The sequence below is a fragment of the Equus caballus genome, chromosome 6 (genome assembly GCF_041296265.1).
Source record: "Equus caballus isolate H_3958 breed thoroughbred chromosome 6, TB-T2T, whole genome shotgun sequence".
In the NCBI taxonomy this organism is placed as follows: Eukaryota; Metazoa; Chordata; class Mammalia; order Perissodactyla; family Equidae; genus Equus; species Equus caballus.
Window position 1 is genome coordinate 92,462,475 of NC_091689.1, and position 14,285 is coordinate 92,476,759.

The following is a 14,285-nucleotide window of genomic DNA, read 5'->3' on the forward strand; positions in this document are numbered from 1 at the left end:
GTCAGTTCTAGCCAGAGTACCCGACTTTTGCTGGCCATGATGAATGTTTCAGGAACTGGTATGAAACCCTACCCAGATTAGTCAAAGTCATCCTTTGGACGTTTATGCCAAAGCTAGATGGATCCTTTCTTTTTGTGGCAGTAGTTAACTTGCAGTTGTGTATCCCTAACCACCTTTTCCACCACTAGGAAAAGACCTGCTTGAGAATTAAGCCAACTCTCCTTGAGAAACAGGAGCAAGAAATGATGACAGACACATCCTGCAGATCAGCTGTGCTTCAAACGGGGTCATCACTGGACTTGCTAATTGTATGAAATAGTGTTACTATTTTTGCTTAATTAGCTTGAATTGGATTAGTGTTACTTGCAATGAATCTTGCCAAATAAACTCTGTGTTTTCTTCTCACTCTAACATTTTCCCTGCCATTAGACCATGTCTGTTATTCAAACTTGACTGTGGCCATGCCCTCGCTTGCTTGCCAGAGCAAGTCAAGGTAGATTCTGTTTACCCTGCATCAGAGATTCAGGAGAACCAGCTACTCTTTGGGTAAGGCAGGAGGTGAAACAAAGCTGAACATTCTATCGTGAGAGCTGTGTGTGTGCTGGAGGATGAGTCAGAGAATATCTACCTCATCGACTTGGGGAATTTAGCATCTTTTCAACCTTCAGCATTTTTATTCCTTTATATGGATATATGAAGGATGCTGAGATAGACAAGGGGATTTCCTGGACTAAACGAGACGTGGCTACTTCCTACATGAACAAGGACCCATTAGATTAGAAAAGAATTTACTAGACAGGGAAGCACAACCACCACGAGTGTATGGAATAAGTCGTGTGGGTGGACAAGACAGAATGTGTGGGAAAGACATGAGAAACCAAGGTCATCCAGTCCCTGAAGTTGGAACACAAAGGGGAAGATCATGAGATATTCTATGGGAAATTATTGACTCTCTGCAGCTACTGTCTCTGTGGGTATATAGCTAGGCTTCTGGTGGTGGCATGGGGCCTCTATTAAGCAGCAGGGCCAGCAATCAGGAAGAAGAGTTGGACAAGGAGCAGAGGAGAGTGAGGGAAAACTGGACCTGCCTGGTACTTCTGTGTCATTCTGTCATTCTATCTGACTGCAAAGACCTTTGGGGAATACTAGCCACTATGTCACTTCCGTCTCCCAAACCCCAAGTTCTTTTAGTCCATGCTAACCTGGAACCATACAGGGCAAGAAATTCTGGAAAATTTTGTTTCCAGCTTGACCAGATTGACTTTGCAACAACCAGCACAAGGGCTATCTCTAGGTGGTGATAGCAAGGCAAACTGTGAGCCAGCCATTAAAAGGCAGCACCTAGCAGCAAGGAACAAGGTGTGCTTGGCACTACTCCCCCTGTGGGGAGCAGTCCAGCAGCTGCATCAGGTTAGTGCTTTCTCTGTGGCTTCCTCCGACTCTGGGTCTTTAAGTAGATCCTCCGTTTAGACTGTCCACACCACAAAAGGGTTCCTGACCGCGCCTGTCACCCTGTTCATTCCTGGCCATTGGATTGTTAAACCTTGACGTCTGGTTGTCTCCTCTTCTTTCCACCAAATTGTTCAGCAGAGGCACTTGCCCAAGCCCTGCCTTAACCATGTTGCTCCCAATTGTTTAGTCTAAACCTAGACAGGCTTGGGATGTCCAAGACTCTTGCCAGGCCAGGCTCCCGGCTAAGCCCAGCACCCCCTACAGCCATGCCTAGCTCTATTGTCCCAACTTCTGGGGAGGCCAGTCATCTTTTCCGCTTACCAAATGAGTGCACCGACTGCTCTGATGTTGAAATCCTGGTGTTATTAGTGATTTTTTTCCTGTAGTTAGCAGACTTCCTCTCACTTAATAAAGGGTTTTTCTACACTTGAGTATGAACTAAGTAGATTGATTTGAGGACTATATGGAGCCGAGGAAAGTCTATGGATTTGGTGCCAACAGACTAGCTTCCATATATGTATTGTGGTAGTTAGATAAACACAAACAAACAAACAACAAACAGAATGCTTGGAACCATATCAGATATGGCCCCAGGTTAGGATATGAATGGGAATTCAGGGGTGGGATTAGCCTTCAAATAGCAGAATTTCAATTAGGAAGGCATGGAGTGATATCTTGCTGTCCTGCCAAGTAATTTGTGCCTTCCCCACACACATCTTATTCAGACTAGACTAATGACTGGATCTGGATCACAATTCTAGCTTTTGTTAGCATTGTGATTCTGGACACATCATTTAACCTCTCTGGGTCTCAGTTTCTTCATCTATAAAATGAATAATTCTTACATTTCAGGCTTGTTGTAAACATTAGGTATTAGAACATAAGCATCTCAAGTGTCAGACACACAGGAGTTTGTGGTGAATAAATCAAGGCCCTTATTGCACTAGTAAATTCTAGGGCCTCAATCCTAGCTTGACAACCGAAACTTCATTACTAAGTTTAAACAGACCTTAAAGAGCTACAGCAAGAGGCAGCTGTCAACTATTAATTCCCGCAGGTCTCTTGATTGTGTAAGCATGTTCTTGTTGAATGTTCAAGGTTTGGACTGGAATAAACTGTCCAAATGGAACAAATCTAGGAGGGACTCAAAGCCCCACAACACGAACATTCAGGATCTCATCTGAGCTAGTAAGCCAAAGTCTAAGGATTGAATGTGGTTGATCTGGGGTCTGGAGTCCTCTCATCAACAAACCTCAACTTTAATCGTAGTGTTTCTCCCCACACTGAGCAAATTAGTCCCCGAGGACCTAATGGAACTGGAGTACCAGCCCTGGAGGGCTGCCTCTGGACATCTTACCAGGAAGGGGTTTAAGCCGCTGTCTTCTGAAGTTCTGGACTTCTCTATGACCAGCAGCTGCACACAAATCCCGTATCTAAGATGTATACTGCTGCGATCCTGTTCCTAATTCTCTCGTAGCAGCGTTCTGGAGCTGGATTCTCCCTTGTAGGATAAATGTCTTTGCAGCTGAACAGCATTTGGATCCTGAAGGCTCAGAAGAAACCAGGAGCTCTCATAGTCTACCACACCTATGTGGAACTTTGAGCATCTGTGCACGGTGTGCAAACTTACCCAGTGTCAGGGTGAGCTGACCTCTGCCTTCAGAATCAAGGAGCCTGGACCACAAATACAAACAGAACTCTTAACTTGCCCTGGAGAAACTTGACTTGCTTATTTGGGCATCATCTAACACCTGCAAGCATTTGACAATTTCTATAAAGGGTTGATACAGTATGGCTTTTATTCACACCTATTGTTACCTCTTAATCTCATTGTCATTGAATTGTCAACTAATGTTAACTTTTGTGATTCATCTTCAATGAATCTTTACTGCTATGGTCTTCGTGCTTTCACATGTTTATATATTTGATAACAATCCTGGGAGGTATAGGTCATAATCATTTTAAGAGTTAACACATATAGAACACTGACTATGTGCCAAGCACAGTTCTAAGCATTTTATTAACTCATTTCTCCATGTAACACTCCTGTGAGGTAGTTCTTATTAATATCATCATCATCACCCCCATTTTACATGATTACACCCCCATTTTAATATATTATCTAAGGTCACATAGCCAGTAAGTGGTAACACTTGGCTTCAGACCCAGGCAGTCTGGCTCCATAGTTCATGCTCTGACCACTACACTATCCAGCTTGCAAGTTTCATGAAGCCCAGACTCAGTCAGTAAGTGACTTGTCCAGGGACCCACAGCTGGTAATGAGTGAAACCGCTAGTCTTCCTCAGGTTTGTGGATTCCAAGGTTTGATCCTTTCTCATTATTCCATGCTTTGTCCATCAGTTACAAGGTGTGATCTTGGGCAAGTCACTTGATTTTGTTGATTTTTTATTTTCCGCTTATAAAATGGAGGTAATAATGCTTAGTTCACAATGGTGTTCTGAGAATAAAATAAAATTAATTTCACAAAATGTTTAATTTACTCCCTAGCACATGATAAATGCTCGATAAATATTGACTTACTAACTAATGGATTCCCAAGAAAAGCTCTTTATTCTTAATAATTGATAAGATAAAATTTACTAAGAACATGTTAACTCTGGAAAATACAATGTATGTAGTACAAAATTGATGGTTTTACATAATTTCTGTTCCCTAAACCTTGATAATTGCATTTAGCCTTGGCTGGCTTTAGAACTAGCTAGCTGTTGTGTCATAGAAGTACTTCTCATAAAGAGCAAAAAAGCTCTTACGTAGGCCTTTACAAACCCACTCCAATTAAGATTCTGTAAAAAAATTCAGACGTTCATGATCTGTGTCTCTATACCGTCTTAAAATAGCATTCTTTTATTTCCATATCAAAATTTTAAGGTGAGTTAATGCTGGAACATTCTGTTTTCTTATTCTAAAACAAGGTTTTGTTGACCTGATTTAATCTGTTTTCTCATTGTCTCATAATACTTTTGTTGACAGAATCAAAAGAAATGATCAGGTTAAGTAGTAGAGCACTTTACTTTTTTCTTCTAAATAAAATTGTGGTGTACTTAGACTTCAAAGAGGGAACATGGTGTAAATATCCTCTAGATAATTGTGCTATGGAAAGTGAAAGGTCTAGACAATAAAAGGTAAGAGCCAAGAATATTTTGAACTCAAAATGGATAGGGATATTTTTGTAATGTATGCAGTAGCTGAAAATGGATCAATAGAGCAAGAATGTTAGTGGTTTTTGGAGCATGGTATCCATTTCAATGTGTATTTGTGGTTATATGCAGTATTTTTCACATTCACAGGTCCGTTCCAGTCAATGTACACTGCCACCATCCCAGCCCACCAACTCTTATGTATGCGATGACATTAGTTTCTTGATCTTCATCATTTAGGTCATAATATGCTCCCTCACAAATGTATTAATTGATTACCCATTGCCCTCAAGATGAAATCCAAGCTGGTTAGTCTGACTTCAAGGCACACCATTGTGAGGATCATGCAAGATAATACAAATTGATTCATTAATTCACTCATTTAGTGTAGGTTTATTGACATCTTGCTGGCCCGTTCCCTGTATTAAACTTTGGGCATACAGATGGAGATCATGGTCCTTGCTCTCAAAGCAAAGTGCTCACTTTTAGAGGAGGAGGAACATGGTTCACAGTGCAATGTGGTAGAGGTGTGATAGACGTAAACCGAGGGTACGTGGAGGTTCAGAGGCAAGGCACCAACTTTTCCAACTTGCCTCCCACTGCTGTTTAGTCAGACTCTCTGTGCTTGATTGATCTATTTGCAGTTCTCCTAAATATCATGCACATTCTCATCCCTCTGACTTTGAGGATGTTGTGTTTTTCATGCTCGATCTCTTCATTTTCTGTTTATTCATTCAACCAACATGGATGAAAGTGTACTGCAGGCCAGAATATGTGTGCTGTACACTGCCAGTAAGTGAATGAGAGAGGCACAGCTTTACCCTCGAGAAGCTGATTGTGTTGCCTTTCCCCATCCCTCCTGCTCCCTTTCAACCCTCCTTCTCTGACCAGTAGCCCATGGTGATGGCTTTCTTCTCGAGCTCCAGTAAACCTATTGTCTGTCACATGTAAAATCTTGTACAATTATCAGAGGCTCAGTATTTACTGGTTTATTAATTTATCCGTAATAATAGAAAACACAAATATCATAGAGAAATAAAAATTTTAGATGGTTTTAACACTCTTTGATTCCTTTAGCTGGGGGCTGGTGGGCAATCCCCGTGAGACTCAGTCTCCTCATCCGTTAATGTGGCAGGACGAACTAGAAATTCAAGTTCTCTTCCAAGTATGCAGTTAGGTTTTTTAAATTGAACATTTTGGTATAGATTTAATAAACTCGATTGAATTTCTTCACACTTATTTCAGATGCTCATGGGTGTCTAGAGGAGGGGGCAGGAGCCAAGGTGGAGAAGGAAGAGGATGAAAAAGGAAAGGAGAAGCCGCAGGGGCTCCATCGGGAGGAGGGTGGAAACTCACTGAAATGAGGGCAAAGACCTTTCTTTGCCGAGAATATTCCATTTTCAGGGCTTCTTTCTTCCTATTGCCCGTGTCCAATCTTGTGGAAAAGCTGTATTTGTTGTTAACCCTTTGTATAGAATTCATATATTGAAAAGCCATGGCTGGATCGTAGAGTGAGAACTGTGTGACTGACTTCCTAAATCTCTCAGTGCATGGCTCATCTAGTTAGTAAAAGTTTCTAAAAAGAGACCCAAAGTGTATCTTTATAAGTATATTTCAATAAGGTTCAATGTTAAAACCTCCAAAAACAAGTAAACAAAATATACTGGGTTCTCATATATTTCTGATGTTATAATCAAAGGCTCATGAACAACTCCATTTTTCTCTTAGATATATTATTTCAGAGCAGATCTACTGGGTAATTCACTTTACTTCAACATTTATTTTATTGAAATAAATAAAGCATACCTACTGTATGCTTGACAGTAGTTTCTATTCTCAAGGTGTTTATAATCATCGGGAGTACCTATTATTAGTTATAAAACAAGTATTTTATAACATTTTCCTTGACATATTTACATCTATTTTCAATTTCTTCATGCTTATCTGTGTATATATATGCATATATTCATGTTGACATATACTCGTACATTCATAACATTCAGGTGTAATTATGCATACACATATATACAAGCATGGAGAAAAATATTTATTTGTGTATATTTACAAATAGACTTCTGCACACCACACAAAAAGAAAATTTTCATACTTACGCGAGATTATATCGCTAAGAAAACTTCTTCATGATTGAATGATGTTGCTCATGATTCTACATGGTTTGGATCACGCCCTCTTTGCACATCTGATGAAAGCTATGGAACCTCTCCTAAGAAAGTGCCTGATGATGTGAAATTTTAGACACTCGGTGCACTCCTTCAAGTTCACCTTTGTACCCTGGGTTGGGAACCTCAGGTAGAAGCAAGAGCAGTTTCCTATAGAAAATTTTGAACTTGCAGGGTATTGTCCTGTCCAACAGCTTGATGTCACCTTTTTAAAACTGAAATGTCCACAAATCCCTATTAACATGCAAATAGAACACCTAAATCCTGCACAGTTTGAAGTTCTCTGTCGTGAATTCAAATGAAGGTAAACAGCCCAATGAATGAACCATTCACAGGTATACTTAAATATCACATCATAGTCTTTTACGAATCAGTGCATGTAAATCTTATTTTTTCCTGTGACAAATCAGGAGGGCAGTCATGGATAGACTCATACAGTTATCGTTGGGAAGATTTTTCTCTTTAGGGAGAGGTAACATCACTAGGTGGGATTTGGAGAAGTTGATTTCTTGCTGGCTGTTTTGCCGACTTTTCCATAAATTTCCCTGTGACAGATCTGAGACCTGGAAATCGCTGTTAGTCTTCTGTTGTTGATTGCGGCGTCTGCCTTCTTGAACTGCCATTTCACTCCCAGCAGTTAGTTCTCTGATGTTATGCAAAACATATCTGCCTTTTAACTTGCCTGATCCAAACCTCACTCGCCATTTGCATTTTTTACCCTTTGATCCCTCTCTGCATTGCTATTTATCATTATCAAAAAGCTGTCGCTGAAGGGTGGGCAAATTCAAAGGTGCCCAGCGTTGCTTTTGGCCCTGGATCCGTAAAATCAAGTCAGTCTCATGTCTGGTGTGTTTTCTGTAACCTGACTGCATCCATCACAAGAGCACTGCTCTCCCCTGTATTTACTGAGTCAAGTAAAGGACGGAATGTGAGCATTATCTTTAAAATAATGAGTAACTTCCTCCCTACTCATAGCATACAGCAACTTAGTCATCCGTGAGAGCCTTTTCGAAATATCACTGTATAATTTTCCTCCTTAACTACTAGCACAGTTTTAATTTTACATTACATTTGTGTGACTATTTAATTCATATCTGTCTGTGCTATTATATCATAAGCATCGTGGGTCAGGAAGTGGGTCCAGATGGCTCATCTGTATATTTCTAACACCTAGCACAGTGGCTGGCTTATAGTAGGTGATAATGGATATATGCTGAATGAATTTAACCTCACCCAAATATTTTGGAATTTTCTCCTTCGGAATTATCTTCAGAGTCAGTTTCCCAGCAATAAGAGAATGGCTTTCTCGATTTTCTCTGAAGAGCATCAGCGCATCTTGGTCTGCCTGCTGTTTGCCTTTCTCTCCCTCTTTCCTTTGCTCCTCTTAGCTCCCCTCAAGTGGCCTCTTTTTCCTCTCCTCTCAGGGCAACTGAAGCAACCACTGGCACAGTCGTACTGATGCTGACCTGGACCCCAACGCGGGGACCTTGGGATAGGCTGAGGAATGGAGGCAAAATAAAGTGTTGGCTGAAATGCTCGTTGCACTGGTTAAATTCATCTGCGTGCTAACCACCTGCTGGGGTTGCTGTGAAAGCCTTAAGTGGGTGCAATTAGCTGGACACTGTCAATGTCATTGCTGAAGGTTTAGGACTCCAGTTTAAAGTGAGTTGACTATAACTGAGACAGTTTAAAGTGAATTGATGGTGTTAATAGTCATTATTTATGGTGGGGGAGGGGCTGAACTTACATGAGACTGTAGCTGTCTCTTTTATATATTTCTGTAATGTTTTAGTTTTTTTTTTTTACACTAGGGTTATATTTACTTTACTAATTTAAAAAAAGATATGCAGCAACTATTTTTAAGTATCACAAGGGAATTGATGCCCTCAAGTCATTTTCGAGAATTTACCAATTTAAAAAGCTTCAAAAGTATCATATAAAATTCAATGAATTTATAATAAAATATATGCAGATAAAGTTATTGAGCTGAGACTAAAATCACCTAGAATTATTTTATTTTGAAATCAATACATAAAATTATATGGTGTATTGGTCCAGAGAGGGCTCAGAGCCCCGATGCTTCAGGATGCTACCGCTTGCCAGCTATATGACTCTAGCAAGTTACTGAATTTTATGTGCCTCAGTTTCCTCATCTGTAAAACAAGGAGAGTCGTGGCTCTTCCCTGACACAGTGTAAAGCATCCAGAAGAGGCCTAGCTTATGGTAATGCTAAATCACTATTGTTGCTGTTGTAATTGTCATGTTGTATTTCAAACAATGTACACATACATAGGGAGAGATTTCAAAACATTAATTCCCTATTTATCTACCAGAGTTTATTGTTCATATACACAATTTATAGTTGAGAGATAAGTAATGGTAATTTTCCTGATATCTATAAAGTTTGTTCTTCTCCCCTGACTGCATTCCCCTTTATTAAGTACTAATTGAGTAAACAGTCATGTGCGACATAATGTTTCCGTCAACAATGGGCCACATATACAATCGTGGTCTCATAAGATTAGTACCACATCTCCTGGGTGTGTAGTAGGCTAGCCCATCTAGGTTTGTGTAAGTACACTCTATGATGTGCACACAATGACGAAATCACATACCCATCTCTCAGAACGTATCTCCATCATTAAGAGACACATGACTGTATTTAATTGTGGTGTCTACAAGCACGTGGGCAAAGGAGTGATATAGAGGTTGGTCGTATACTCAGAGAAAAAATGGTGGTCTGGCATGATGATGACGACAATGATGCTGTTAGAGGTTATACACCAGCTCTCCTACTTGCATACTAGCTGTGAGACCTTAGGCAGATCACTCAACTTCTTTGAGCCCCTTTTCTCATCCCTGAGATCAAGATATTCTCTACTCCACTCAGTTGCTGTGAAATGATTCCTGTAAAAGTGCTTTGTGAACTTTTTATTTCTTAATTCAGTATGCTAGTTCCACCTTAGGAGCCATGTGCCACTCATGTTTCCCTATACCCTTCCCCAAAACATTTCCTCTCCTCCTCTAACCTCTCCCTCCTTGTCCATATCCTCTTTGAGGTTGTGCGTTTATTTCAGACCCTAAACTCAGGGCGTGCAATCACCCATTGGTGTAATTTGTCCCTAAATTTTTTTCTCACTGGTCCTGCCGCTAGTTTAAGGCATTGAAAGCCAGGGAGATAGACATGGTTTAAAAATTCACTGAAACGCAGTGAAAGCAAGATAACCTACCTGACTATAACAGGAAAACAGTCATGGCAAACAGGGTCACTTCTTTATGAGCTAAAAGCAATAGTGTTCTCTTTAAGTGAAAGAGAGAGCCGTTTTTAATCTGCAAAAACGGCTGCCTTTAGTTCCAGTGGTAAGTAAATATTTATCCAACAGTCATAATGGTGCTGGGCAGGATGATCAAAAAGAGAAAACTGAGAGTCATTGTGCCTTTAGGATCCTGTATTTAGAGGTAACACTTAGAGACACAAATTCATGTGTAGCGTAGGAAGGGCTGATGGCATGTCGGTATACACAGGGGTGCACACACAAATGTACTACTATGTCTGCAAAAAAAAGCAATGTGATCATTTAGAGATGGTGTGAGTGCTGAAAACATGGTTTAACTTTTTAAACTGGTGGTTTACTTAGTATGCAGATACAGAGAACAAGTCATAGTTGAAGTTAAAATGCAAAAGAATACTTAAAACCAGAAAATACTAACTTTGAAAACTTCTTATATAGTTTTTCATTGCCACAACTTCTCATTAAGATTGCTCAGACTGTATTCCTGAAATCTCCTAGTTCACATGCACTTCTTTAAAAAAACAGAAAAAGTCCTATTAAGGCAAGGCCTTTGCTTTTTGAGCCTCTGGCTGTACTTACTTGCCATTCAAATATAAAGACTCTGTATTTTTAGAGCCGTCCATCACAAACGAGACATATAATATTTAAGTTAATAGTCAAGTTAGTTCAGTTAATGTGACTAGTCCCATCACATATTTCTAACTTAAAGGGTCTTGATGTGCACTCCATTGTAAAGTATCCACCATATTATGTGGCGTACTGCTGTTTAGTTTCTCTTATTAGATGACTGCAAGTCCACCCATAATTTTTCTCTGCATCTCGTTCATCAGCCTTAGAGACTGAAATGACCTGGGACCCGAGAAGACCCAGGATGCCACTTGTGACTTGTCCCGTGGTTTGTGACTTCCCTTTAATAGATGGTCTTCCTCTTTTCAGTGGATATTTGGAAATGTTTCACTGAGTAAATTGACCATCTTTGTGGGAATAAGTATAGTATAGATCAAAATCCAGGCTAAAAGAAGGTAAAGAAACCTTCTCTGGCCAGAAAACTAGCTATGTAAGAGATGAAGCTTGTGTTAGTGAAGTAAAGGGATGGTTGAAAAATTCTCTCAAAAGATAGTGGGCAATGGGTCAAGTACCACAAGCGTTGGTTTAATTCTGCTTGGTGGGGAGCTACAGAAGCTGATTAAATGCTGAGCCCATTAGAATTGCCAGAACAGTAGCTGTGGTGGGATTTTTATAGCTCATCTGGGTTACTGTTATGAAAAAGAAGAACCATTAAGGTGAGGTGTAGTTTCCAAGAAACTCTTTAGAAGACACTAGAGAGAGAGACAAGGAGATGGAGAGAGAATCAACGAAGGAGCCATAAATACTCCATGGATCAAAATGTAAAGGATAGAGGAGGATTGGCCCCATGGCCTAGTGATTGAGTTCAGCATGCTCCGCTTCGGCGGCCCAGATTCAGTTCCTGGGCACGGGTCTACACCACTTGTGGGCAGCCATGCTGTGGTGGTTACCCACATACAAAATAGAGGAAGATTGGCACAGATGTTAGCTCAGGGCAAATCCTCCTCCTCCTCAAATAAAAGCAAAGGATAGAGGAAAAACAGTTGCTCCCTAAAACGATAGCATCACTGAGCTTCTAGTGTCGTTTTCTCCTCTCCTGGTTAGTGAGCTGGCCAGTTATGACATGTCACTATTGCTGCCAGTGTTACACTGTTCCAGGTCTAGTTATCTAGTCTGGCTATTGGTAACCTCTGCTTCTCGCTTCGTATTTTCTTTTTGCCTGTGACAATGGAAGTGAAAGTCAAAATCAGTACATTTTTTGCATGTTAGCAACACTTGTAAATGTTTGAAGGGGAGGGGGTGATAACTGACGACTAAAGTAAAGCTTTTCCAATTATATCTGATATCCTTTGCCAATGTATTTTTCCCAATTACCATGGATAATTGCAAACTAATTGAGCACTATTAAGTAATACTTTTAGGTTTAATATTTGGATGTCTTCATCTAAAATCTTACTACTACCGGCTTCCTTATAACATAGCTATTGACATTTGCTGTGGACTCATGCCAAGAGGCACTAGGAGGTGGCGGTGCCAATCTGTGACTGGAGCCCAGGCAATGTTTGTTCAACGTGTTGGGCTGGGTATCCCCTGCCATTTGCTGAGAACAGACAGCTTCGTTATGTGAGGTTTGTGTGTCCCAGCCATTGTTTTGTGACATCTAAGATTACTTCAGGGGATTACACAATCCTGCAAAAATAGTCTCAAAACAAGATTTAAATTAACCTTAATTTTGTAGGCACTCCCCTTACCCCTGCCTCTTTTGGGAGGGGGAGGAATGAAAGAAGACTGTCATGATGTGAACTCAATTTTATTTTTCCCTCCAGACGAGAGAAAGCATTTATTGAACATCCACCACGTGCCTGGCAATGTATCTACATGAGAGATAGAGTAACCCTATGAACAAACAGAGTTTGTAAATGAAGGAACTGAAACTATGAAAAATCCAGATGCCTAACTCAGTCGTATAACTATACAGAGCAGCTTGGGAATTTTAAACCTAGTTTCTGTAACAAATGGGTTTACTCTTTCTAGTACGTCACACTCATTCTCTAGCAACTTAAGTTCAGGGACTACGTCTTAAGTCTTTGCGCATCCTGCAGTCTACAAGTGGAAATCCAGAGTCAAAGACACAAATTTTAACTAATTGCTTGGGTAAATCACGTGACCTCTCTGGGTCTCACACTTCATTTATGGGTAGATCACAATAGTTAACATTTATGGACTACTTGCTCTGTGGCCGACATTGCTCAGCACATTATACTCATTAGCTTGACTAATCTTGTCACCCTCTACACGGCATAGGTATAATTAAACCTTTTATATGAGAAGAGGAGTAGGAGACCGAGAGAGATTAATAGTTTGGGCAAGTTCACAGAGCTGAAATTGTGGGCACTTGATTCAAATGTAGGCTCCGTGACCCTAGCCTAGAACGTGGACCCTTAACCGCTGTCCTATCCAGCTGTCTGGAAGACGGTCTCACGGCCTCCTCCAGCTCTCCAGTCTGACTCTACCCAGCTCCAGACATTCTCATCTGGAAGAATTCTTTGGATTCTCTAACTCTTCCTTTTTAGAAACTTTTACCCACGATGATTTTTAAAATAAAGTTAACATTTGGAATCCTCCACAATTAGAATAGTTCTCCACCGGTTAATCTCTAATGCTGTTCTTACCTATTTATTCTGTTATTCCATAGTTCCTATCTAGCACAGTTTACTTTCTTCTTCAAATGATTTATACAAGCCAAGTCTTAGGTGTATCCTATTTCTCTGTCTGCAATTCCCCTTTTAAAAAATATACTGCCTCCCACCTTGTGAAAAATATGACCCAGTGCAGCATAAAGTATAGTTTCACCACATCAGGAGACCACATCAGAACTCTTATGTTCACAGTAACAAGCCGGGATGCTGCAACTTGGGGTTACGCTTTAAAGGTGAGGAGTAAACACCGGGAACAGGTGATCCCTTAACAAACAGCAACACTGTTCTGATTCCGTCTGTGTTAAAACCGTCTGTCTCAAGAACAAAAGCAAATGGAAAAAAGCAATAAAAAGTAAAAGATTATTCAAGCCAATATTTATTCCTTTCCCTTGGTGAATGTAAATATGCTAATTAACATTTTAAATGATGAGGATTCTGGGCAAAATATTAATTTATATTAAATTACCACTTAAGCATTTGGCCTTAATTTCCAGAATGGGTACAATTATCTAATTAGGGATGATGGAAATGAAGATAAATAGTAGAGGATGAAAAAGTACAACGTAGTGAATAGGTGCTGAAAAATCTTATTTTTGTCAAACTGGATGTTCTATATCATTTATTGAGTTTCCAATCAAACATCGTTTCTTACATTTAGGATGTTTATTTTAATGACTCAAATTGGAAAGGAAGGAAATTTACAGGTATATCCATAAATCTACTACGTTCTGTTTTATTATTTCTCATTTTGCAAAAATGCTGCCTTTTTCTGGAAGCAGATTTTAAGTTAATGAATTTATGGGGAAGAATACATTGAAGTGTTAGGGCATTTGCATTTTGTAAAAACAAACAAACAAAACTTTAGGAAATAATACTTTCATATTCAGTAGTTTCTCTTATTTACTATTTAGCAGCTTTAAAAAGAATACTGAGAAC

General features: G+C 39.9%; 1 long non-coding RNA gene across 1 annotated transcript in view; it reads left to right on the forward strand.

The window, feature by feature from the left end:
* Positions 1-411, forward strand: part of LOC138924846 (uncharacterized) — a 39,675-nt gene extending 39,264 nt beyond the window's left edge. Inside the window, exon 4 of the long non-coding RNA XR_011440164.1 lies at positions 189-411. This is a non-coding gene — a long non-coding RNA (uncharacterized lncRNA). The remainder of the gene's footprint in view (positions 1-188) is intronic.
* The last annotated feature ends 13,874 nt before the right edge of the window (positions 412-14,285 follow it).